Source organism: Bufo bufo, chromosome 2 (assembly GCF_905171765.1).
Source record: "Bufo bufo chromosome 2, aBufBuf1.1, whole genome shotgun sequence".
NCBI lineage: Eukaryota > Metazoa > Chordata > Amphibia > Anura > Bufonidae > Bufo > Bufo bufo.
Window position 1 is genome coordinate 291621113 of NC_053390.1, and position 26441 is coordinate 291647553.

The 26441-nt window shown below is 45.0% G+C and overlaps 1 protein-coding gene across 4 annotated transcripts in view; it reads right to left on the reverse strand.

The window, feature by feature from the left end:
• Window positions 1-26441, reverse strand: part of ZNF219 (zinc finger protein 219) — a 110172-nt gene that overhangs the window by 36474 nt on the left and 47257 nt on the right. For 3 of the 4 annotated variants that reach the window (XM_040416730.1, XM_040416734.1, XM_040416735.1), the window contains exon 2: window positions 16277-16458. The gene's annotated coding sequence lies outside the window, so the exon portion shown is untranslated. Of the gene's footprint in view, window positions 1-16238; window positions 16459-26441 lie in introns of all 4 variants that reach the window. The other variant, XM_040416732.1, reaches the window with a different exon arrangement.

A 26441-nucleotide genomic window follows, 5' to 3' on the forward strand; every position in this document is an offset into this window, starting at 1 on the left:
AGTCTGACTACTAAAACGGAATTTTCCAGTAGGAAGTCACAGTTTTATGTATGCTATTTTAAACTTCGGTAGTTGGCATACTGTGGGTACAATATGTTGACACAAGCGGCCTTGGCACAAAAACAAACTTGTCATATGTAAAGATACTGTAGATTTGACGAATGTCAGTGAAGGAAGTTTTGCTCGGCCACAGACTTCCTTCATTAAAAGTTCATTCTCAAATCAAGTCACTACGCCCTTAATATCTGAACTATCAGTATGTCACTTCCTTCATCTCCATCTTATGTGCCCCGCTTATACTTTTTCCTATGGTGCAGCCCCTGGACTTATGCAGTTCCAAGAAATGATATCAAATCTCATAGTGATGATTTTCTTCAATCCGTTGCTACGTCCCCTCTATGGGCCACAAAATGAAGTCTCTGCAGTTCTGTCCTCTTCCACCCTACTGCTTGTTCTCTTTCCCTAAACTTTTTCTTTAATATCTCCCCTTTTCCTGAATGTAACCTTTCTGTTTTAAAGGGGTTATCCAGGAATTGATAATGATGACCTTTCCTCAGTATAGGTCATCTTATCACAACTGCAGAGGTCCAAGTCCCGGCAACCCCGCCGATCAGCTGTTACAGGGAGCAGCCGCACTCACCGGCGCTCTGGTGAGTACAGCCGACTCCTGGAAGCTTAGCAAGCACAGCGCCGTACATCGTATAGTGGCTGTGCTTGGTATTGCAGCTCAGCCCCATAAAATTGAATGAGGCTGCTGCAACTAGGCCATGTGACAGAAGTAAGGTGCTGTCAGGCTTCTTTTAACAGCTGATTGGCGGGTGTCCCGGGTTTTAGACCCCCGCCGATCTGATTTTGATGACCTATCTAGGGGAAGTTTGAAAAACACGTCACATTTGATACTTTAGTGTCCTTAATAAAGAGAGAACTTTCTTCAGCAAGCTGAGTAAGTGCCGGTCCTCTTCCTTGGTCTTTATTGGGACGCCTTCCTCTGACGAGAGCACCACGTGCAAACCGGAGTGCAGACTGAGTTTTCTTACTATGCAGAGGATAGGTCATCAATATAAATTCCCGGATTACCCCTTTAAGTGTTCTTTCATGTCTTCAGTCCAAAAGCAGAAACATTTTTCATGCCACCAATGAAAATAAAGGGCTTGATAAGATGTTCTGACCACATGGTCATTTCCATCAGAACAGTTCTCGTACATATAATGCCATTTTCAAATACAAGTTCATGAACTATATGCACTGTGTCAGGCAGGTGGTTTTTATGTATGCATGATCATTTTGTATCGGCAACCATTGATCTTTTTTTTTAATCGTTACAATTATTGTCCAGTGTAAAAGGCTTTCAGGAACCCAAGTCTTAAAGGGGTTGTTCCACGAAAAATATTCTACAGTCTTCAAACCAGCCCCTGGATCTGAATACTTTTGTAAATACATGTAATTAGAAATTTTGCATAACCACTGAGTTATTCAACGTAATTTATCTGTATAGTGCCACCTGCTGTTTGTACTTTTTCTTATTTATTTGACCTGCTTACTGAGAAGGCCGCACATGCTCAGTTCCATCCTTCAACTGTCTCCTGAGCTGTGATAGGTAGAGCATGGACACGCCCCCTGAGCTACAGCAGAAAAGACACTCCCCTGAGCTGTCAGCTTGATATAAATCTAGCAGAACAATGGATGGGGAGATCTCTGAATCCCTGTGAGGTACAGGGCCGGTTCTAGCTTTGTTAGAAAGGTATCACTACTTTTGTAAATACATGTAATTAGAAATTTTGCATAACCACTGAGTTATTCAACGTAATTTATCTGTATAGTGCCACCTGCTGTTTGTACTTTTTCTTATTTATTTGACCTGCTTACTGAGAAGGCCGCACATGCTCAGTTCCATCCTTCAACTGTCTCCTGAGCTGTGATAGGTAGAGCATGGACACGCCCCCTGAGCTACAGCAGAAAAGACACTCCCCTGAGCTGTCAGCTTGATATAAATCTAGCAGAACAATGGATGGGGAGATCTCTGAATCCCTGTGAGGTACAGGGCCGGTTCTAGCTTTGTTAGAAAGGTATCACTATGTACTATCTGATGTCTGGTTTTCATTTTTTACATTATTCATGGGATAACCCCTTTAAGTCACGTGTCCTACTAACACTCTTCCCATTAGGGTAGCCACTTTCATTACCTCAAAAGAAGCTGCTGCTTCTCTCAAGCTCAGTCAGTCACTAGAGCGACATCCCGCTGTGTGGCTGACTGAATGTGATGACGCAAGCTATTCACTCACCACTGGATTGACTCAGCAGCAAGTGAATAGCTTAGGTCACTCCAGTCACAAAGTGGGATGTCAGGCCAGCTCTAATAACTGACTGAGCTCAAGAGCCACAAAAAAGAAGGACACCCAGGCGTCCGTCCAGGACTTGCAACAGTCGGAGTTGCAGGAGCCAGGAAGTCGACATCTAGCCAGCCTACTTCCCATATATAACCTTTGTTTCTAAGCTATCAGAACACGTTACGGCCTCATGCATTCATTAGAGCCTTTTACAGGTGGCTGTAAGGCAGCAAGGGTCTTGCATGTGCTGTTGGACCATTCCCGTCAGGTTCTCCTGTATGTACATACAGCATCCAATAGAGCATGAAATTAGAGGAACTTGTCACAGATTCTTTATATTCTGTGCATGAAATCTACCAACCAACCAAGAAGCTGCCAATTTTTCTAATGGGCCCCTTACAATCTGTGTGCTTTGATCTTAAGGGGCTGCAGACAATATATTTATTCTAAAGGGCCTATTAGACAAAGAAATTATTATTAGAATTTTCATATCACTCTTTTTTCAGGAATTTTCGTCACATGTTATACTGTGCAGCAACTGGACGATGAGCAATAAATCGCTCATTTTCTATGGATCGGACAGACCTGCCTGACTGAAAGATTATCGTTAGCCGCTGCCACATATCCTCGTCTAATCAGAAATCTGCTAATCGTTAGCAATGCAAATGCCCTAGGGGTGAACGAGCAATGATCGGAATAATCAGCAAACAGCGAATAATATTTAGTGATTATTGTTTTGTGCAACTCAACGCCTTTTGAACACAAACGACTCGTTAAATCGCTCCCTGCCTCTCACTAATGAAAAAATATCTGCCTGTCTAATAGGACCCATAATATCAAAGCACTTTACAATCACCAAATATAAAGTCCAAAGAAAATGACTTTTTTGTAGACAAAATGAGACACAAGAATAGAGGGTCCTGGCTACTGGAGCTTATTTTCTGACAGATCAAGGTATTTACTGGTGGACCTTCAAGTCTTATATCTTTGAAGGCAGTCAGAATTCTTTTTGGCATTCAGAGGTCAATGAAGAATTAACCAGACCAGTTACTTAATGTCCAGGCTCTTTTTTCCCCTCAAGAAGCCCATACCAAGATCTCCAGACAATCTGATTCTAACAAACTGAATGTGGACATCAAACAGCTTAAAGAGCTTATCTAACTCTAAGCAATCAATGATTGTTACTAGTGGAACCTGTATCTGGCCTGATATTTGTCCTCCAACTGTTGAAGCTAAAGTGTTCAAATAAAAGACTGGGTCTATCAAAGCGGGAGCTGCTCTTCTTACTTACAATGGGGGTTCCAAACAGGGACTAAAAACCCCTTTCAGAAAGTGAATATATAACATAGCTTCTTCATTGCATGAGGTGTTTAAATGGAGTGGTGGTCAAGCATCTGCCGTGTCAATCCATTTAATTTCTATGGGACTGACAGACACAGCTAAGTGCTGTACTTGTCTGTCAGCGCCATAGGCATGGAATGGGTATGCACGTGGCATGGTGCATGTATGATCCAAGGACCCACTATGGGTCAATATTAATCTTAGACCACTCAACCTCCCAAGTGTCTTCTGAAATAAGGGTCCACTACCACTAAAGGAGAGTTGCGTCTATAGACAATACCACTTTATTAGTGACCTTTCAACATTAGGGTCCATTCACACGTCCATGGTGTATCGCGGATCCGCAAAGTGCGGATCCGCAATACACCGGGCCGCACATGGCCAGCAATATATAGAGAAGTCCTATTCTTGTCCGCAGCTGCGGACTAGAATAGGACATGATCTATTTTCTTGCGGAGCTGCGGACTGGAAGTTTGGGGCCACGCTCCGGAAATGCGGATGCGGAGAGCACATAGTGTGCTCTTAGCATACATTCTGTCCCCATAGAGAATGAATGGGTCCGCACCCATTCCAGACAATTGTGGACGTGTGAATGGAGCCTTAACAAAATTATCCTTAATCCAACTTATACTTTAAAAGTATATTATAGCTTGAAATATTTATCACCTGTCCACCTAAAGGTGATAAAAGCTAGATGGGTATGGGTAACAGCTCAGCCCCCTGCTCCCCCAGCCAGAAAACCAAGGCTAGGAGGTGTTTGAGTTGAGCAGAGGTTGAATATGCATAATATCTCTTAATACAATCTTTATAGGACCAACATAAACACCCACGAACTGTACTCAGCTCTCTCGGTTAGCCTCATAGACATAGAATGAAGCGGAAAAGGAAAGAATCCCTGTTCTAGTGGCTGGTGAGAGGTCTCAGTAGAGGGGACCCAGTGATCATACATTTATGACTGTGGATGGATTATAACCTCTTCAAAAGTTCATAGAGAACATGCACAGTCAAGTCAGTATCACGTTTGGTATGGCAGGTACCAGACGTGCGGCGCAGAGGGAAGGGAAACTGGGTGCCCTAACACAAGGGAGAGGGAGGAGTGGTGACCCCTAGCTCACCTGGCACTGGCACCTGGCAACCCTGACGTCCTTAGACGGGTTGCTCACCCGGACGCCGATCACGTGCCTCGTCCCTGACTTACCCTGGAAGAATCCCTAGGTAGTGAGTAGGACGGTGGGAGCACTAGTCCTCACTACTGACACCTAGGGCTACAACAGGGAAAAGACAAACAACACTAACACCACGTATAACCCCGAAGGGAGACAACAAACAGTATACAACAAACTGGAGAGAACCGGAGATCCAACCACACTGGTTCCAACTGCTCCAGCAACACCACTTGAGGTCAGAATAGATAACCTGACAGGAAGGTCTATATCTGGCAACAAGGGAAGTAGGAAGAGAGAATATATAGTGGCTGGGAGTGGCTGACAGAGAACAGCTGAAAGGAAAACTACCGATACCTAGATAGTAAACCAAAACAGGAAAACCTGGACCGGAATCCATTCCCACAACTAGGTCATGGAGCGATCTCTTGAAATCGGGCGAGTAGCCACCCGCTGCGACCTTCTGACCCCAAGCACCATAGGGTCAGCGATAGGTCGTGACAGTCAGTGAGCATCAAAGATGTTCACTGCCATTGTTATAAACCTGTTTATATAAATTAACAAAGTGAAAATGTAGCTATAGGTACTCAGAAATCCCCCCCCCCCCAAAAAAAAAATATTAAAAATCTTCAGACCCTTTTATTTTTTTCACATTTTGTGTTGTTGCGGTCTTATGCTAATTCAAGTTTTTACCCTCCATTTTGCACTCAATACTCCATAATGAGAAAGTGAAAGCAGAATGTTAGAAATAGGAAAAACCTTTGGCAGCAATTACAGCCTTCATTCTTCTTGGGTATGCCGCAAGGTTTGCACATCTGGATTTGGGAATTTTCTGCAATTCTTCTCTGCAGATCCTCTCAAGCTCTGTCAGGCTAGATTGGGACCATGGGTGGTCAGCTGTTTCCAGAGATGTTTGATTGGTTTCAAGTCAGGGCTCTGGCTGGGCCACTCAAGGACAGACATAGAGTTATCCCTAATTCACTAAATCAGAGGTCCAGAGCACTCTGAATCAGATTTTCATTAAGAATATCTCCGTACTTTGCTCCATTCAGCTTTCCCTTAACCCTGACCAGTCTCCCTGTCCCAGCCACTAAAAAACACCCCTACAGCATGATGCTACCACCACCATACTTCACTAGGGACTGTATTGGGCAGGTGATGAGCAGTGCCTGGTTCACTCCAGACATGACGCTTAGAATTGAGGCAAAAATGTTCAATTGTGGTTTTGTAAAATTAGAGAATCTTGTTTCTCACCGTCTAAGAGAACTTTAGGTGTTTTTTATTAAACTCCAGGCAGGCTTTAATGTGTCTTTTACTGAGGAGAGGTTTCTTTCTGTCTGGCCTCTCTGGCACAAAGCCCAGATTGGTGGAATGCTGCAGTGATTTTTGGAATTTTCTCCCATCTATACAGAGGATCTTTGGAACTCAGCCAGATTGACCAATGGGTTCTTGGGCACCTCTCTTTCCCATTTGGTGGGGCGGCCAGCTCTAGGAAGAGTCCTGGTTGTTCTAAACTTCTTCTATTTAAGAATTGTGGAGGCCACTGTGCTCCTGGGAACTTTCAGTGCAGCAGAATTTCTCTAGATCTGGGCCTCCACAAGATCCTGTCTCTGAGCTCTACAGGCAGTTCTTTCCTCCTCATGGCTTGGTTTTTACTGTGATATATATTGTCAGCTATGAGACCTTATATAGACAGTGATGGGTTTTTCTTAATCATGTCCAATCAACTGAATTTACCACAGTTAGACTCCAATTAAGGTGCAGAAACATCTCAAAGAGGATTAAGAGAAATGAGAGGCCCCCAGAGTAAAGTTCAAGTGTCATAGTAAAGGGTCTGAATACTCATGCCCATGCAAACTTTTAGTTTTTTCTTTTTAATAAATTTGTACACATTTCTAAAATTTTATTTTTATTTTCTCATTATGGGGTATTGAGTGCAGATTGATGGGGAAAATATGATTTTGTTTTTATTTTAGCACAAGGTCGCAACAAAATAAAAGTCAAAGGGGCTGAAGACTTTCCAAATGTGGTATACTTTTTTTGTATTGTGGCCAATAGACAATGTATGTCCCAGTATGGCTATATAGCTGTATTGATTTTCTATATATTTCGGGGAATACTGATGCGAAGACCAAATGCAATGTGAACGGAACCTAAAAAACTTTCGATGACCTTAAAATGTAAAAACATTTGTTGTTCCATAATGACTTGTAATCATTCTTCTAATATTCCTACTAGAAGTGTATGAATGAATTGCCAGCATTCTGCAATAAAGGTCCATTTGGATGCTATCCACTGGTGGGGTGTCCCTGCACAGTCTGACACTGACAGCACTGTTTGGATAGTCTCAGACTGTGCAGAGACACACCCCCAATGGGTAACGCCCAGTTGGACTTTTATTGCAGAATGCTGGTAATTCATTCACAAACTTCTAGTAGGAATAATAAAGGAATGGCACAAACACAGTCATAAGAATAGATGTTCCAGAATTGTTATTACATGGGGAATGCAAGAAATTACTAAAACACACATGTTAGGGTACTTTCACACTTGCGTTGTTGGATTCCGGCATGCAGTTCCGTCGTTGGAACTGCCTGCTGGATCCGAAAATCTGTATGCAAACACATAGCATTTGTAGACGGATCCGGATGCGGATCCGTCTCACAAATGCATTGCAATACCGGATCCGTCTCTCTGGTGTCATCCGGAAAAACGGATCCGCCATTTATTTTTTTCACATTTTTAAAGGTCTGCGCATGTGCAGACCGGGAAACAGGATCCGTTTTTTCAAAACACTTGGTGCCAGATCTGGTATTAATGCATTTCAATTGTTCTGCAAGTGTTCCGGAATTTTGAACGGAGATGATACTGCAGTATGCTGCAGTATTTTCTCCGGCCAAATACTGTAAAAGTGACTGAACTGAAGACATCCTGATGCATACTGAACGGATTGCTCTCCATTCAGTATGCATTAGGATAAAACTGATCAGTTTTTTTCCGGTATTGAGCCCTAGGATGGAACTCAATACCGGAAAAAAATAACGCTAGTGTGAAAGTACCCTTAGAAGAGGTTACAGGTCCAATTTAAGTTTGACTGTGATTGCCAGAGTACCCCTTTTTATACTTTTGGCTTTACTTGCTATGTATGACGTATTTTATCTTTACTTTTGCCCTACGTACCTACATGTTTAGTTACACAATTAATATAGCTGAGAGTACAAGATGTGGACCTTAATGTTCTATGTAGACGGAAGATTTGTCTTGTTTTGGATGAATCTGAATCTTTTTTCTGTTTACAGTACATATAATGAGTTCCTGATCGCCATATGTAAGAGTTATCCTATTTGCCCCGCTTGGGGCCAAATGAACAAGGTTGCTAGTAACGTAAGACCATGGGAATCTTGCACATGCGCTGTTACTGTAAGTAGTGATACATGCCGTACTAATCCGAACACAGATTCGTTATGGATTGTGGCACTATCTGAACGGATCCAGGTTCGGATACAGTAACGGCGCATGCGCAATACTCCCATAGTCTCACATTACTAGTGGTCTTGTATATTTGGCCGCAGTCGGGCAAATAAGTTAATTCTGACATACTGTGATCGGGAAATCATAATTTACTGTAAACAGAAAAAAACTTCGGATTCTTCCAAAATAGGACAAATACAAATCTACCATCACTAGTTCTATGCTAATTTCTTAATTGGATATGCACAATATGCATTTTCTAGTTAAATAATAAAACCACCTGCAAATGTTAGAAAACATTAAAATAAACACTACTCGCCTCTCCTTTTCTCTGGCAATCCAGAGCAGAAGCTCCGGGAATCCTCCCCATTATTACTTCAAAGCTCCCAGAGAATGACCGCTGCAGCAGGTATTGCCGACATTATGGCTCCTAGGACTGAGTGGTCATGTCACTAATATGACACTATATGACTGGCTGCAGCGGTCACATGTTGGCAGCTTGTAATCAATGACCTAGAGGACTGCCATAGCTTCTACACTGGATCACAGAGGGAAAGAAAAGGTGAGTAGTATTTAGTATTTCTTTTTAACATCCAAGCTGGCTAACACTAAGGCCTCATGCACGCGACCGTTGTTTTATTCCGTGTCCGTTGTTCCGTTTCTCGTTATTTTCTGCGGACCCATTGACTTTCAATGGGTCCGTTGAAAACTCGGCTAATGCACCGTTTGTCACCCGCGTCCGTGATCCGTGGTTCCAGTCCATCAAAAAAATATAACCTGTCCTATTTTTTTCACGGAAAAACCGTGAAAAAACGCAGAGGCACACAAGATTGTCATCCGCGTCCGCGTCTGTTTTTTTTCTATCATTTGCATGGCAAACTTGACTTAGACTTTGTTCTTTCCTTCATGTCTGGTGATCCTCCAAAAATAAAGGAAGACACACGGAAACAAAAACGGAAACAGATCACGGAACAACGGAACCCCATTTTGCGGAACGGAACACAACAACGGTCGTGTGCATGAGGCCTTACTTTCATCTCCCTTGTAATAATAATTATGGAGCATCTCTTCTTACGACTTTATGTTGTGCCATTCCTTTATTATTCCTTCTAGAAGTTATGAATGAATTACTAGGCAATGAAGGTCCAGAGGGCTGTTACCAGTCGGGTGGTGCCCCTGCGCAATCTGACATTATCGAACAAGTGCTGCTATTGTCATACTGTTTAAAGACACCCCCTAACTGGTTACACCCAGCTGGACCCTCACTGCAAGTTGCTAGTAATTTATTCATAACTTCTAGCTGGAATAATAAAAGAACTGCACAACAAAAGTCATAAGAATAGATGCTCCAGAATTATTATTATTACATGGAGTATACAAGTCATTACTAAAAAAAAACACGTGAGGACAGGCGACAGGTCCTCTTTAACCTTCACCGCAGCCTTGCTATTAGTTTAGCTATGAGAACAGACACACATATGGACAACGCATGTTCATTCCTTGTGGTATTTGCAGTGGTGTACCTTCAATGGAGGCAGACCATGAGATTCCGAGAAAGCTCGACACTCACTTCCTCCTCCTCCTCTTCCCAATGTGAAAACACTGCATTTTCATGCAGCCACCACTAAGGGGATCTCAGTGCAAATGGGTTATTACAGCTTCCATTTCAGTCAATTTTATTGGCATACATTCCTATTAACTGAGCTCCACCTAGTGGTGGCAGCAGGCAGCCAGCTTTGTAATAGAATAGAAACAGGAGGTTTATCGATGCATTTATGCCAATTGTCTGCAGGGCCGTCTTTAACAAGGGGCAAAAGGGGGAGCTGCCCCGGGCCCAGTTGTTCCTGGGGGGCCCAAGGCAGCTGCCTCTTGAGCCCTGCTGGCCACTGCCCCGAGTATCAGGCTATCAGCTACACAAGGGGGTGCTGCCATGCCATGCCTGCCTGCCGGCACTCCAGGCAGCGTACTGTGAGAGCTGTGATTTTCTAGGTCCTTAGATGACATCATCACCATGTGACCAGTAACCTAGCAATATTACTGGTCACATGGCTATGAGGTCACTCCTGTCTACCAGGAGTGTTGCTGCAGGAGAAGTTTCCCATAATTGTGGAGCTTTTTTTGAGAAGATTACATCAGGAAAAGGTGACAGGGGCTGTAATGCTAATATACTGTAAGCTACTGTATAGTGGGGTTCTATACTGCTCTACTGTATACTATGGGGGTGCTGTATACTGTATATTGTGGGGTGCTTTATACTGTGGGGGGCTGTATATTTTGGGGTGCTGTATACTGTGAGGTGCGGTATTCTGTATAGTTTGGGGTGCTGTATACCATGAGGTGCTGTATACTGTGGGTGCTGTATATTGTGGAGTGCTATACTACTGTACTGTATAGTGTGGGGGGCTGTATAGTGTGGGGTGCTGTATAGTGTATAGTTTGGGGTGCTGTATACTGTGAGGTGCGGTATTCTGTATAGTTTGGGGTGCTGTATACCATGAGGTGCTGTATACTGTGGGTGCTGTATATTGTGGAGTGCTATACTGCTGTACTGTATAGTGTGGGGGGCTGTATAGTGTGGGGTGCTGTATAGTGTATAGTTTGGGGTTCTGTATACTGTGAGGTGCGGTATTCTGTATATTTTGGGGTGCTGTATACCGTGAGGTGCTGTATACTGTGGGTGGTGTATACTGTGGGTGCTGTATATTGTGGAGTGCTATACTGCTGTACTGTATAGTGTGGGGGGCTGTATAGTGTGGGGTGCTGTATAGTGTATAGTTTGGGGTGCTGTATACTGTGATGTGCTGTATATTGAGGGGTGCTATACTGCTCTACTGTATACTGTGAGGTGTTGTATACTGTATAGTGTGGGGTGCTATACTGCATAGTGTGTGGTGCTGTATACTATAGGGTGCTACACTGCATACTGTGGGTTGCTGTATACTATAGGGTGCTATACTGCATACTCTGGGGTGCACTGTAACGCTAGGGTGAGCCGAGCCCTGGTCTCCTTCCTGCAGAGCGGTGCCCACTTCCAGCCTGAGCCCAGAGCACTGATCCTGAGCCGCTGGAGTCTTCAGAACTGGAAGTATTTATATCACTGTACTCTACCAGGTGTGTGGATTTTTTGTGTGTGTGTGTTGTGGTGGAGGCCGTGATTGCATGCTAGGGTGTGGGAAGGCGGGATCCAGGGGGCCCAAGTAAATTTTTGCCCAGGGTCCAATCAATATTAAAGACGGCCCTGATTGTCTGGCTTGAATACATTGGGAAATATGGGGTTCAGAAGCCATATTTATTAAGCACCTGTTCCACTTTTCTAAAATAGAAATGAGTGATGCCAAGGGTGACTTCTTTATTACATTTTTTAATAAATTTTTTATTAATTAAAAAAAAGATAAATTAATCAGAAATCTGGAGCGTTGCGTTTTGCATTCTGCATTGCATGGGAGTGATTAATGCATGCATTCTGGAAAACTGGGTTGGGCAGGGGGGTCCTTACTAAGTGTTGCTATGGGGCCCAATGAGATCTGTGTAAGGTATTTGTGCTAAAAGGCAAACATGAAGTCCACATTTCTACATCTTTCTGCAAAAATGAAGGGATCATGTTAGTAATTACAGCAAATTACAGCAAGATAGTAGAGCTCTTGTCTACCTAGCATCCATTACAATACGTAGTGACAACTTATCCCTCAGAAACATACCTTTCAGTGATCCAATGACTGGAAAACAATGACCCAAGTCATTCCCTAATCATTGTTCCTCAGACTAGAACCCTAAAATTCTAACAAGGAGTCTTAGGGGGGTTGAAAATTGATAAGGGTGGACAAAGATAACCCACACTATGCTGGCAGATTTTGAGCAGGAAGATACATCAATGCAGTCAATGCAGTCAGACAATTCCTCACAGTTTTACTAATCAGACTCTGTCAGCAAACTCCTCATGCCATGATTGATGTAAAGAATGAAAATCAGACACCATATAGTACATGACAACCTATTTCTAACAAAGCTAGAACCAGCCCTGTACCTCACATGGATCCAGGGATCAGTGCAGAAATTGCATAATTGCCTCCCCCTTAGTGTCTCAACACAGTAGATGTGTCCCCTTAGTGCCCCCTCACAGTAGTTATGCATCTTTAGTGCCTCCCTGCAGTAGTTATGATCCCTTAGTGCTCCCTCTTAGTAGTTATGCCCCCTTAGTGCCCCATCACAGTAATTATGCCTCTTTAGTGCCTCCTTGCAGTTGTTATGATCCCTTACTGCTCCCTCATAGTAGTTATGCCCCCTTACAGTAGTTATGCCTCTTTAGTGCCTCCTTGCAGTTGTTATGATCCCTTAGTGCTGCCTCATAGTAGTTATGCCTCCTTAGTGCCCCCTCACAGTAATTATGCCTCTTTAGTGCCTCCTTGCAGTTGTTATGATCACTTAGTGCTCCCTCATAGTAGTTATGCCCCCTTACAGTAGCAGTAGCTATGCCTCTTTAGTGCCTCCTTGCAGTAGTTATGATCCCTTAGTGCTCCATAGTAGTTATGCCCCCTTAGTGCTCCTTCACAGTAGGTATACCTCTGCAGTGCCTCCTCACAGTAGCTATGATCCCTTAGTACTCTCTCATATTAGTTATGCCCCCTTAGTGCCTCCTCACAGTATTTATGCCCCCTTCGTGCCCCTTCACAGTAGTTATGCCCCCTTAGTGCTCCGTCACAGTAGTTATGCCCCGTTAGTGTCCCCTTACATTAGTTATGTCCCCTTAGTGCCTCCTCACAGTAGCTATGACCCTTTAGTGCCCTCTTACAGTAGCTATGCTCCGTTAGTGCCTCCTCGCAGTAGTTATGCTGCCTGGCAATAAGTATGCCTCCTTAGGGTTCCATGACAGTAGATGTACGCCCTTAGTTCCTCTCACAGTAGTTATGCCCCCTTACAGTAGGTATGTCCTTTAGTGACCCCTCACAGTACATATGCCCCATTAGTTCCCCTACCCAGTAGTTATGCCCCTTAGTGCCCCCTCACAGTAGTTATGCCCCCTTAGTGCCCCTTCACAGTAGTTATGCCCCCTTAGTGTCCCCTTACAGTAGCTATGCTCCGTTAGTGCTTCCTCACAGTAGTTATGCTGCCTGACAATAAGTATGCCTCCTTAGAGCCCCCTCACAGTAGGTATGCCCCCTTGGTGACCCCGCACAGTAGTTAGGCCACCTTAGTGTCCTCTTACAGTAGTTATGCCAACTTACTGCCCCCTCACATCAGTTATTCCCTCTAAGTGCTCTCCTCACAATATTGCTGTTATTTTAATGTCCCCTTACAATATTTTCCCCCTTAATGCCCCTCATAACAATGAAGCCCCATTACTGCACCAACAGTGATGCCCCTGTAGTAAAAAAAAAAAAAAAAAAAAGCTTCTCCCAGTCAGCACATCAGGCAAGATGAGGTGAATTAATCATGTCTACTGATGGGGACCACACATGCCTGAGAATGGTGAGGCAAGGAGCTTCCTGATTCACCACTATATTCAACTGTATCTGCATTGTGAGGACGCAGATACAGTTGAATATGGGACATGATGCATCCTCTTAACTGTCCCACCAGATCCAGTATGGTTGGGAGGAAGGAGTCATATGAGCTGCTGCTGGTGGGTCCGATGCAGTGGCACCGTTCACCCTACAGTTAAACTGGCCCTGCATGGATACAGAGATTTCCCCATTCACAGCTCCAGTTGCTGCGCTACATTTCTTTCAGGCGAATAGCTCGGGGATGTGTCCTTTCTGCTGCAGTTCTATCCCTATCACAGCTCAGGAGGAGTGTCTTTCTGCTGTAGCTCTCAAGGACATGGCCTTTCTGCTTCTGCTCTCTCCCTGTCACAGCGAAGGGGGCATGTATTTTCTGCTGCAGCTCTTTCCCTCTACTTGTGACAACTTCTAACGTAGATAAGGTTGATGGTAGTTCAAGGATGGAACTGAGCATGTGTGACCATCTCAGTAGGGGGATTTGCACATAACTATATAGATGATACACTGGGGGCACCAGTATAATGAAGTATAGTTTCTGTAACAGAAAATAATTAATAATTTTTCATGCCGGATTATATTAAAATATCCTTTATTGGTAGCACAACCCTTTTAAGACTCTGCGACAAGCCTAAAAAGATTTTGAAAAAGTGAGATAGGACTCAATTCTGCTATTAAAATAAACATGGCAGATTGCACCCTACTGTACACATTACACAGTCTGAACAGTAGATTTCAGTCCACTGTAATCTAATGTAGGTTTGGATGCAGGTCAGGGTCCCTCAGTGTGCTCCACCGGACCCCGGTTCTGACATGATAAGGTCCAGCCAGGACAATGCCTGAAAACTATCAGCAGATGAAAACAGCACCTCATGACAAGAAGTCATACAGATTTCTCTCTCTCATGAGGTAAATCACTTAAAGGGGTTGTGTCACTTCAGTAAGTGGCATTTATCATGTAGAGATAGTTAATACAAGGCACTTACTAATGTATTGTTATTACCCATATTGCTTCTTTTGCTGGCTGGATTCATTTTTCCATCACATTATACAATGCTCGTTTCCATGGTTACGACCACCCTGCAGTCCAGCAGCAGCGGTCGTGCTTGCACACTGTAGGAAAAAATGCCAGCCTCTCTGGTGACCAGGACAGTGGGAGCTCACATAGACTGGTGCCTTTTTCTATAGTGTGCAAGCACGGCCACCACTGCTGGATTGCTGGGTGGTCATAACCATGGAAACAAGCAGTGTATAATGTGATGGAAAAATGAATCCAGACAGCGAAGGAAGCAATATGGATAGTAACAACACATTAGTAAGTGGCTTGTATTAACATTCTCTACATAATTAATGCTATTTTCTGAAGTGAAAAAACCCTTTTAAGAATTTTTTTCCCCACAAATAATATATTAGGGTATGGTCCAACAGTTAGGTTTCCAGATGCAATTTTGAAAGCCAAAATCAGGAGTGGCTCATAAAGGAAAGAAAGTATAAAGAACACATACGACTCCTCTTTAGAATTCACTCCTGGTTTATGCTCCCAATACTGCATGGAGAAACCTGACTGTGTGGTCGTACCCTTAGCTCTAAGTTATGATTTGACCAGCATAAGTTACAAATCAATTAGGGCTCATGCACACAAACGTTTTATTTTCCGTGTCCGTTCCGTTTTTTTGCGGACCGTATGCGGAACCATTCATTTCAATGGGTCCACAAAAAAACGGAAGGTATTCCGTGTGCATTCCGTTTCTGTATGTCCGTATTTGCGTTCTGCAAAAAAAATAGAACATGTCTTATTATTGTCCACATTACGGACAAGGATAGTACTGTTCTATTAGGGGCCAGCTATTACGGAATGCACACGGACGTCATCCATATTTTTTGCGGATCCTTTTTTTGCGGACGGCAAAATACATACGATCCTGTGCATGAGGCCTTAGAAGAAGATATGTTCTGTGGTGGGCTCCAGACTGGCAGTGAGCACACATTAATCCACTTAATTGAATAATATGCAAACTCACTGCTTTAGGCCTCATGCAGACGGCCGTATTGCGGCCCGCAAACAGCGGGTCCGCAATATGCGGGCACTGGTCGTGTGCTCCCTGCATCCGGACCCATTCACTTGAATGGGTCCGCAATCCGGAGCTGCGGTGCGGAACGGAGGCACGGAACCCCACGGAAGCACTACAGAGTGCTTCTGTGGTGTTTCTGTCCGTGCCTCCGCACCGCAAAAAAATAGAACACGTTCTATTTTTTTGCGGTGCGGACGGATCAGAGACCCATTCAAGTTGAATGGGTCTCAATCCGGCCTGGCTGCCGCACGGACGTTGCCCGTGCATTGGGGACCGCAAATTGTGCATGAGGCCTTACTGTGAAGATCGTGTCAGTTTTACAGCCACCATATTCTGAAATACCCGTAAGCATATAAATTACATACACACTCTTCACAAATAAGGATCTAGCTTGTTTTCTGACATACAATCTTTCCACCAGCTGTGTCCAGCTGGTTCCATGCCCACCCGCAGCTTGGATGTCTGCACAGTAATAATGCCCCCAGATACCAACTTCTTGACCATCTTGCGCGTTTTATAGGGTCCAAAAGTCTGTGGCCGCATTGAAAACCTGTTGCTGTTTTTTCATTGTTTGTATTTTCCATTAAACCTGGAAATAAAAGAAACAATTTAGAATATACATTTAAAACAAATAAAAGTGTATTATATAAATAATAAAATATATTAATAAAAGTTATTATATAAAAGTATAATAAATATATATAGAATTTTCGGAACTATTTCAGGACAGCGCTGTCATGGATTTCTTTCCCCCCACTTTTTGGTGCGTGCCCTGTTTCAGGGCTACTGTTAAAAAAGTGTTGTCTGAGAACGCCCCCAGATACTATAAAAAAAATAAAATAAAAGATCACATATGCATCACTTTTCCACCGTCTTTCTCTGCACCACTAGACTGGTCCTTCTCCTACTGTTTGTTTATGGACTGCAGCCAGTGTCGGACTGGGGTGCCTAGGGCCCACCAGTGGAATTGATTTTGGGGGCCCACCCTAGAGCTGGAGATATAACTTGTTCATTTTTCAGTCTCGCACACATGAATGTATGCATTTTAGCACACAATACAGTAACAGTATGCTAAACAGAACCGTATTGTGCACTGCACTATATCAAATTGTTTCTCTTTAAAGGGAGTCTGTCATCACAGTTTCACCTTTTTAACCCTTCCCATAGCTTTCTAGCAGCATTACAGTTGATAAAAACGTTACCTTTATAAACCATCGTGGACTTATAAAACTGTCAAAAAACATCTTAGTAGGATATGCAAATGAGGGCTCGCAAGTGCCGGGGGCGGCGTCAACCTCGTAGGTGCCCAGGCAGCTCTGCCTTATCGTCGCTTCCCCCCCGCCCATCCTTTCCCTCTGCCCGCCCATCTTCTTACTTCTTCTTTCGCCGAGATCCCGCGCCTGCGCACTGAGTCCGTTAGCCGGCGCATGCGCATTAATTACTGTGATGCCGTACCAGGAATGGACATCGCAGTGCGCCTGCGCCGGCCAACGGACTCAGTGCGCAGGCGCGGGATCTCGGCGAGAGAAGAAGTAAGAAGATGGGCGGGCAGAGGGAAAGGATGGGTGGGCAGAAGGAAAGGATGGGCGGGGGGAAGCGACGATAAGGCAGAGCTGCCTGGGCACCTACGAGGTTGACGCCGCCCCCGGGCACTTGCGAGCCCTCATTTGCATATCCTACTAAGATGATTTTTGCCAGTTTTATAAGTCCACGATTGCTTATAAACGTAACGTTTTTATCAACTGTAATGCTGCTAGAAAGCTATGGGAAGGGTTAAAAAGGTGAAACTGTGATGACAGACTCCCTTTAAGCAACTCATTTAGTTGATAACTGTATCTGTTATTTACAGTCAGTAGTTTAGACAGCAGTCACACATGGACATGCCATGTCCTAGATCAGGCATCCTCAAACTGCAGCCCTCAAGCTGTTGTAAAACTACAACTCCCACAATGCCCTGCTGTAAGCTGATACCTGTAGGCTGTTCAGGAATGCTGGGAGTTGAAGTTTTGCAACAGCTGGAGGGCCGCAGTTTGAGGATGCCTGTCCTAGATGAACCACCCAGTCCCCCAGCCTAAACAATATCCAAAGTGAAGGAAATGATTCCTGCATAGTCAAAAGGATAAGTTTATTAAGTGCTCGCAGTAGTGCCCCGGCCTCCTCACAGCTCACCAAGCTCAGCGCCGTACATTGTATAGCGGCTGTGCTTGGTATCATGTTCAGCCCCTTTCACCTCTATGGGGCTGAGCTGCTCCTAGGCCACTTGATCAATGAACGTGACGTCACATGGCCCAGAAAAATCACAGAGAAGGGCACAGGGCTCACAGGAGCCCCGGTGCCTTCTCAAACAGCTGATTGGCAGTGGTCCCAGGTAGGGATCGACCGGTTATTATCGGCCGATATTCAGGATTTTCAAAGTTATCGGTATCAGCATCTAACCTTGCCGATATGCCGATAACGAATCGCGAACATGGATCGTGCTGCTATCAACGCGATCAATGTTTCCTCAGCAGCACAGGGGAGAAGGAAGCAGTCCCTCCCCCCTGTGCTGCTGCTGCCACCAGTGAGACGCAAGAGGGGAGGAGGAGGGGAGGGGCTGTGGCCATTGCGCCACCAATGATGTTAACTCAGTTATTAATTCAAATATAGGAGGCGGGTGAATCATATAGCTGCACCTGAGGGGTTAACTGCCGCGGATCAGGTGTCGCTATATTTGAATTAATGGGCAAGTTATCTTCATTGGTGGCAGTGGCAGCTTCTGATCAGAGCCCCAGCAGTGTAATTGCGGGGCTCCGATCGGTTACCATGGCAGCCAGGACGCTCCCTGCTGCTGTGTGTACTATGCACCGGGCAGCAGGGAGAGTGTGAAGTCCTATTCACCCTGATAGATCTCTATTAGGGTGAATAGGACAAGGGATCCAGGTTCTAGCCCCTAAGGGGGAAATAGTTATTAAATTTAAAAAAACACGAAAATATTAAGTATAAATATTTATTCTTAGATATATAATGGCATCTCTTCATTTAACAACAGATTTGTGTAGGATTTATATATATTTTTTTTTTAATGAAAATGCACAAAATATTGGTATAAATTATCGGCTATCGGCCTGAAAGTTCACAGGTTATCGGCTCTAAAAAAATCAATATCGGTCGATCCCTAGTCCCGGGTGTCAGACCCCCACCAATCAGATACTGATGACCTATCCACAGTCACAGGTAACTGATATCAGCCGCTCCTCTTATAACGCTCCAGTACTGATATAACCTCCAGAGACATTACATCATATGTGACTGATATCAGCCGCTCCTCTTATAACGCTCCAGTACTGATATAACCTCCAGAGACATTACATCACATGTGACTGATATCAGCCGCTCCTCTTATAACGCTCCAGCACTGATATAACCTCCAGAGACATTACATCACATGTGACTGATATCAGCCGCTTCTCTTATAACGCTCTAGTACTGATATACCGTATTTTTCGCCCTATAAGACGCACCGGCCCATAAGACGCACCTAGGTTTTTGGGGAGGAAAATAAGAAAAAATATATTTTTAACCAAAAGGTGTGCTTTTGGTGGGTTTGGAACTAATGGTGGTCTGTGGATGGCACTATTACTGGGGATCTGTGAAGGACACTGTTATGGGGGGATCTGTGAAGGACACTGTTATGGGGGGATCTGGGAATGGCACTGTTATGGGGGATCTGTGGATGGCACTGTTATGGAGGGGGATCTGTGGGTGGCACTGTTATGGGGGGGATCTGTGGATGGCAACTGTTATGGGGATCTGTGGATGGCACTGTTATGGGGGATCTGTGGATGGCACTGTTATATATGTGCCATCACAGACCCCCCCCACCCCATAACAGTGCCATCCACAGATGTCCCCCATAAAACTGCCCCCCCCCCCCACCGCTCCAGTGCTGCAGCATACAAATATAAAATGTCTCATTCAATTAAAAGTGATTAAACATGCCCCCTCACTCCTAATATTACCGTACACCCTAACAGATTCTGTACAACGCAGGCAGGCAGGCCGGGCGGCCAACGCGTCACTCACTGACGTCATGTGCCTGCACCGCCTGCTTCATTCATAAAGTAGGTGGCGCAGGCACATGACATCAGGGAGTTACGCTGCCGCCCGCCCGGCCTGCCTGCATTCTACAGAAGCTGTTAGGGTGTATGGTAATATTAGAAGTGGTGGGGCATGTTTAATCACTTTTAATTGAATGAGACATTTTATATTTGTATAGTGCAGCACTGTAGAGGCAGGGCCGGACTACAGTGACTGCACCGGCCCCGCCACAATTGCCGGCCCCCAGCTCCTCCTCCCAGTCCCTCCCCGCTCATACATCGCAGCCTGCGATGTAAAAATGTCAGAATTCACCCCATAAGACGCAGGGGCATTTCCCCCCCATTTTTTTGGGGGGAAAAGTGCATCCTATGGGGCGGAAAAATACAGTAACCTCCAGAGACATTACATCATATGTGACTGATATCAGCCGCTCCTCTTATAACGCTCCAGTACTGATATAACCTTCAGAGACATTACATCCTATGTGACCGATATCAGCCGCTCCTCTTATATCGCTCCAGTACTGATATAACCTTCAGAGACATTACATCCTATGTGACTGATATCAGCCGCTCCTCTTATAACGCTCCAGTACTGATATAACCTTCAGAGATATTACATCCTATGTGACTGATATCAGCCGCTCCTCTTATAACGCTCCAGTACTGATATAACCTCCAGAGACATTACATCCTATGTGACTGATATCAGCCGCTCCTCTTATATCGCTCCAGTACTGATATAACCTTCAGAGACATTACATCCTATGTGACTGATATCAGCCGCTCCTCTTATAACGCTCCAGTACTGATATAACCTCCAGAGACATTACATATTATGTGGGGGTGAGGGGCTGGGAAAGTGTGAAATGCCACTGATGAGAGGGAAGAGGGGGACACTGGGAGACATAACTTCTTGCTCTGTATAAAGTATAGGTGAGATAGTTGGTGGGCAACGGTCTGTGAGGGGCTGGAACAACAGGGGGACACAAGATGTGCAGGGGCAGCAGCTTCAGGACTCTCCTAACTTCCCAGTTCCCTCCCACAGTAACTTACCCCAGTGCTGCTGTGTGGAGTAGTGGGACCAGTGAGAGAAGAGAACTGAACTTTATACTGGAGGCACAGTAACACAGGAGGTCAGAGAGAGCAGAGTCTCCATTATCTCCTGCTGCTGCCTCGGCTCCTCTGGCTCCGCCCCCTCCTCACACATGATGGAATATCACACTACAGAGGGGGGGGGGAGCTGTCCGCTCATGTCGGGTCGGTGAAGTTTACTTTGGAGAAAGGAACAAGCGCTGCAAGGTACTGTGCTGTCCCTTTCACCAAGTAAATGATATGTGTGCCAGTGCTGCAGTCCAGCACCTGATAGCAGCCAGGCGCCTGAAAGTATAGTAACTGCCCTGCTGGTGGCTCTGGCTGTAGTATAAGCAGACAGGCAAGGGGCCTACCGGGCATTTCACCGGCTACCCTGACTGCAGCAGAGAAGTTTATGTATATGGCACTTGACCACTGCAGCCAATCACAGTGATTAGCAGTACACCCCCACTGCAGTCTGTGAAAAAGAACAAAAGATGGACCGGCCTAGTCATAAAGACTGCACAGAAAATAGCGTGTAATATTTTTTTTTACAGTATTCGGAGGCATTGGCTAAATTATCTTACTATCTCAGACAACTGCATATTTATCAGCATATTAAAGGGAACCTGCCACCAGTTTTATGCTGCCCTATCTGAGAGCAGTATAAATGGGTAGCAGACACCCTGAGCAAAATACTGGGTCACTTACTTGAAGTGACCTAGACATTTTGCTAAAGCTGGGTGCTGGAGTCCACTTGCTTGGGAGTCCTCATATACAAGATCCTCTGGCTCTCCCACGCCCTTACCTCTGACTACTAATAGAGAGAGAGCTATTAGTTTTACTGTTTAATCAAATGGTATGGTGAGAATTTGTAGGGAGAAATCTTGGATTAGGTCGGATCATTAAACATGGTGACTGCTCAAAAGCTGGGCAAGCACCATAACCACCGGGTTTCTACTGTGTTAAACAGCAGACACTTGGAGCTAATGTCTATGATCGGCGGTAACTTCACAGACATATAACCCCACAGATGATGCCGTGGTCAATTGTGTCCATGGCACCTGAGAGGTTTTTCCTCTGGAGTGCTGTACTTTCGGGGCCTGAATGGCTCCCCCTTGCGGCAACCAGGGGAGCTGTTCATTCCTTGGCTGCCTGTCACGCTTCGGTGTGGCAGGGAAAAACCACACCGAGCATAGGAGGGAGGGAAAGGGGGTAACAGGGAATCAGGCCTGAGAACTAGGAAGGAAAATGGGGCACCTCCTAGTGAAAACCCTAACCAAATCCTGACTACCAGTATGAACAGACCCCAAAGGTAGGCGAGTTTATACGCAGGAATACCTAGAGTCCTATCAAGCCCTATAGGACCCTGGTACTAATGGCAGGGACGAGACTACCTGTTCCTTCAAAAGGAAGGACGAACAGGAGTCTCCTACAGGCCTAATACAAACAATAGGGAAATGCAAAACACAGAACCCAAACAAAAGACAAAAGGGAAAGGAAAGACTTAACTTCAAAGGAGCAATGGAAGCATCAGGAACTCAGCCGAGATTCAACCACAATCTATCCAAAGGTACAAACAGAAGCTATAAACCGCACAGCATTGTGGGAGAAGCAATCACATCCACACATTTGTTATCCTGTGTAGGATGTCCATTGTGGTACTTGTGGTCCGCTGCAGGCATCCTCCATTGTATGCATTTTTGCTGGGGATTGCCATTAGCAGAGGACCACAAGTGCAGGATCTGCCCCCCCTGTATAGATGCTCCACTGTATATGGGGTTGAGCACTTCCTGCTTTTTAATACCACGCCAATCTATAGTTTGTAGGGAGAAGCAACTATAAATAGAGAAGGTTAAATGACCCTAATAGCCACACCTGGGGAAAGAAGGGGTGGCAAGCACCAGAAACAACACAGACGTCATTTGATCCAAACGGAAAACATGTCAGATCAAACCACGTGTTGCCAGTCTCACCGATTTCCTGCCACCTGTTGCGGGAACGTACGTGACACTGCCAGACCAATACGTTCCTATGGAGCTCTGCCTGTGGCAGGGATCTATAAGAACATATTAAATCTGTTGGTAATTCAATGCAGTCTATAGGACAAGAGATCTAATGATCGCATGTTTAAGTCCCCTAGGGGGAGGAACAGAGTTCATCATATTCGTCATACCCGGATACCACCGCGCACCGTCAGATTCCCATTCACTGTAATGTGATCCGGCTGCTTTACAGCATATATGCTGGCTTTCGGCCAGACAAAAAACAATGAGTGTAGAATTTTTTGTCTGACTGAAAGCCGGCATCTACAATGACTGGTTTACAGAGCCGGAGTTAACAATGCATATGTGAACCCGGCCTTAGCATACAGCCTTTAAACAAGTGTTTGGTAGGTGTCCTGTGGGTGTAGGAGCACCAACAATCATTTAAAGGGGTTATCCCTACACTAAATGAAAAACAAATTACTTTTGTAATTTACTTAAAAGGCTTTTCTGAGATTTTTACACTGATGACCTATCCTCAGGATAGGTTTCATCTGATCGGTGGCGGTCCGATAACCGGAACACTGCCGATTAGCTGTTTGAGTTTGAGTGCCACGGCCTGCTCCGTGCTCACCAAGCACAGTGCCGTACATTGTATAGTGGCTGTGCTTGGTATTGCACACAGCTCCATTCACTTCTATAGGGCTGAGCTGCTCCTAGGCCATGTGACAGATGAACGTGATGTCACTGACCTAGGAAAAGCAGAGAGAAGGCAGCGGCTCTCGCAGGGGTGCTGATGCTTTCTCAAACAGCTGATTAGTGGGGTTTTTGGGTGTCAGACCCGCACCGATCTGATACTGATGACCTATCCTCTGGATTATAAAATCTTGGAAAACCCCTTTAATGTGAAAAAAAAATAAAAATGTTCCAGTTGCAAGATATTCCCTTTAAATCATTATTATAGTGCCCCCTGGTGTTCGATATGTATAGTACTCTTCACATCCTACTGCTGAGCTGAACTGGACAGCCAATAGAGAACAATTTATCCTCCGTTTGGGTCTCTTTGGAGAGAACCACTAATAATGTGCAAGGAGACTCGTACAGTATTGGATAGAGAATCACATACAGATGAAGACAGAGGCTGGCCATGCAGCTCTGCTTACACTCTCTCCTCTCCTGCTCAGCCTTTCCCTCTTTTTTGAGTTATCTACAGTCAGCCTCTTCTTCTTAACAGACCAGCTTGTGATATAAAACCATCTGCCTCTGCAAACTGGGCCAGTTACAGGGAGGGATCTGCAGCAGAAAGGACATGCTCCCCGAGGACATGCCCCCTGAAGCTGCAGCAGATAATATATGCCTCCCAGAGCTATGACAGGGTGAGAGCTGCAGCAGAAAGGACATGCCCCCTGAAGCTGCAGCAGATAATATATGCCTCCCAGAGCTATGACAGGGTGAGAGCTGCAGCAGAAAGGACATGCCTCCTGATCTGTGACAGGGTGAGAGCTGCAGCAGAAAGGACATGCCTCCTGATCTGTGACAGGTTGAGAGCTGCAGCAGAAAGGACATGCCTCCTGATCTGTGACAGGGTGATAGCTGCAGCAGAAAGGATATGCCTCCTGATCTGTGACAGGGTGAGAGCTGCAGCAGAAAGGACATGCCCCCTGAAGCTGCAGAAGATAATATATGCCTCCCAGAGCAATGACAGGGTGAGAGCTGCAGCAGAAAGGACATGCCTCCTGATCTGTGACAGGGTGAGAGCTGCAGCAGAAAGGACATGCCCCCTGAAGCTGCAGCAGATAATATATGCCTCCCAGAGCAATGACAGGGTGAGAGCTGCAGTAGAAAGGACATGCCTCCTGATCTGTGACAGGGTGAGAGCTGCAGCAGAAAGGACATGCCTCCTGATCTGTGACAGGGTGAGAGCTGCAGCAGAAAGGACATGCCCCATGAAGCTGCAGCAGATAATATATGCCTCCCAGAGCAATGACAGGGTGAGAGCTGCAGCAGAAAGGACATGCCTCCTGATCTGTGACTGGGTGAGAGCTGCAGCAGAAAGGACATGCCTCCTGATCTGTGACAGGGTGAGAGTTACAGCAGAAAGGACGCACCCCCTGAGCTGTCAGCCTGGAGAGAATCAAGCAAAGCAATTGCAGCAATGAATGGGGAGATCTCTTTTTCCATGCGAGGTACTGGGTTTAGAAAGATTGTAATTTACTATATATCATGTCTGATTTTCTATTTTTACATTAAACATGGGATAGCTACTTTAAGTAGGATTGTAAAGATGCAGATAACCAAATGAGCATTCAGTTGACAGCTATTCCTCCTGACCCCATAAACATGCACGCTCAGACAAGTGTGCATGTGCTCTCAATGATGGGAAGAGAATAAATGAAATAAGAGGTGTCTTTAGCGGCTCTTGAGAACAGGGGATAATTCAACATGTCCGATCATCATTTAACCCCCAGCATCTGATGTATGAACGTCAGTCTAATATCTAATACAACTTACATAGTCAGAGGATTGTCCTGAAATCAGCTGTTACAGCCCAGCTTTACTCACAGAGGGCAGGTTGGCATTGAAGGGGACGACTGGAGCGCTGCAGATCCTTCAAACACTCACTGCACATTCATTATAGAGGCGGGCAGGGCAGCACTGAAGGAGAAGGAGCACTTGGATGAACGCCACGGCTCCTTCAAGCAGCTGATCGCTGGGGGTGCCAGAAGATGGATCCTACCAATCTGATATTGATGACCGATCCTGAGAATAAGTGATAAATATGAAGAAAGCTGACAACCTTTCAAACTAAGGTGGTTATGGTACTTTGGTGGAAAGCATTGATTTGTCCACTGTATACTGTCACATGATCACAGACTTGAGGACGCAGACGGAGCCCAAACTAAACACAAGTTATCATTAGTAAGGGGTTGTGGTCGACAATTATGTTCATGGGTATATATTTCTATATGACTGCATAACCCCTTTGATAGCTATTGGCTGAACCATTGTTTGGCCATGAGCTCCCATACACATGCATACTTGGCTCCACCGAGTGTGCAGTGTGCCTGACACCTCTGTGGTTGAATTATTTCTCATGAGAACAATGGATAGGGCATGTTGAATTCCAAATGCCGATCCTTTTCCCACCAACAAATGCCAAACGATCAACTGAACATTAGACTGTCAGCCAGTCCTGAATTTGGTGGGTTCAGCCAATGTACTATGCATTCGGAAAGTTTTCAGACCCTTTCACATTTTTATATTTTACAAATTTTTTTAAAAATTCTAGTTTTCCCCCATCATTCTGCACTTAATACCCCATAATGCAAGTGAAAACAGAATGTTTGAAATCTTGCTAATTTTTGGGCAGTAATTACAGCCTCCAGTCTTCAAGGGTTGTACCACCTGGATTTGGGGATTTTATGCCATTCTTTTCT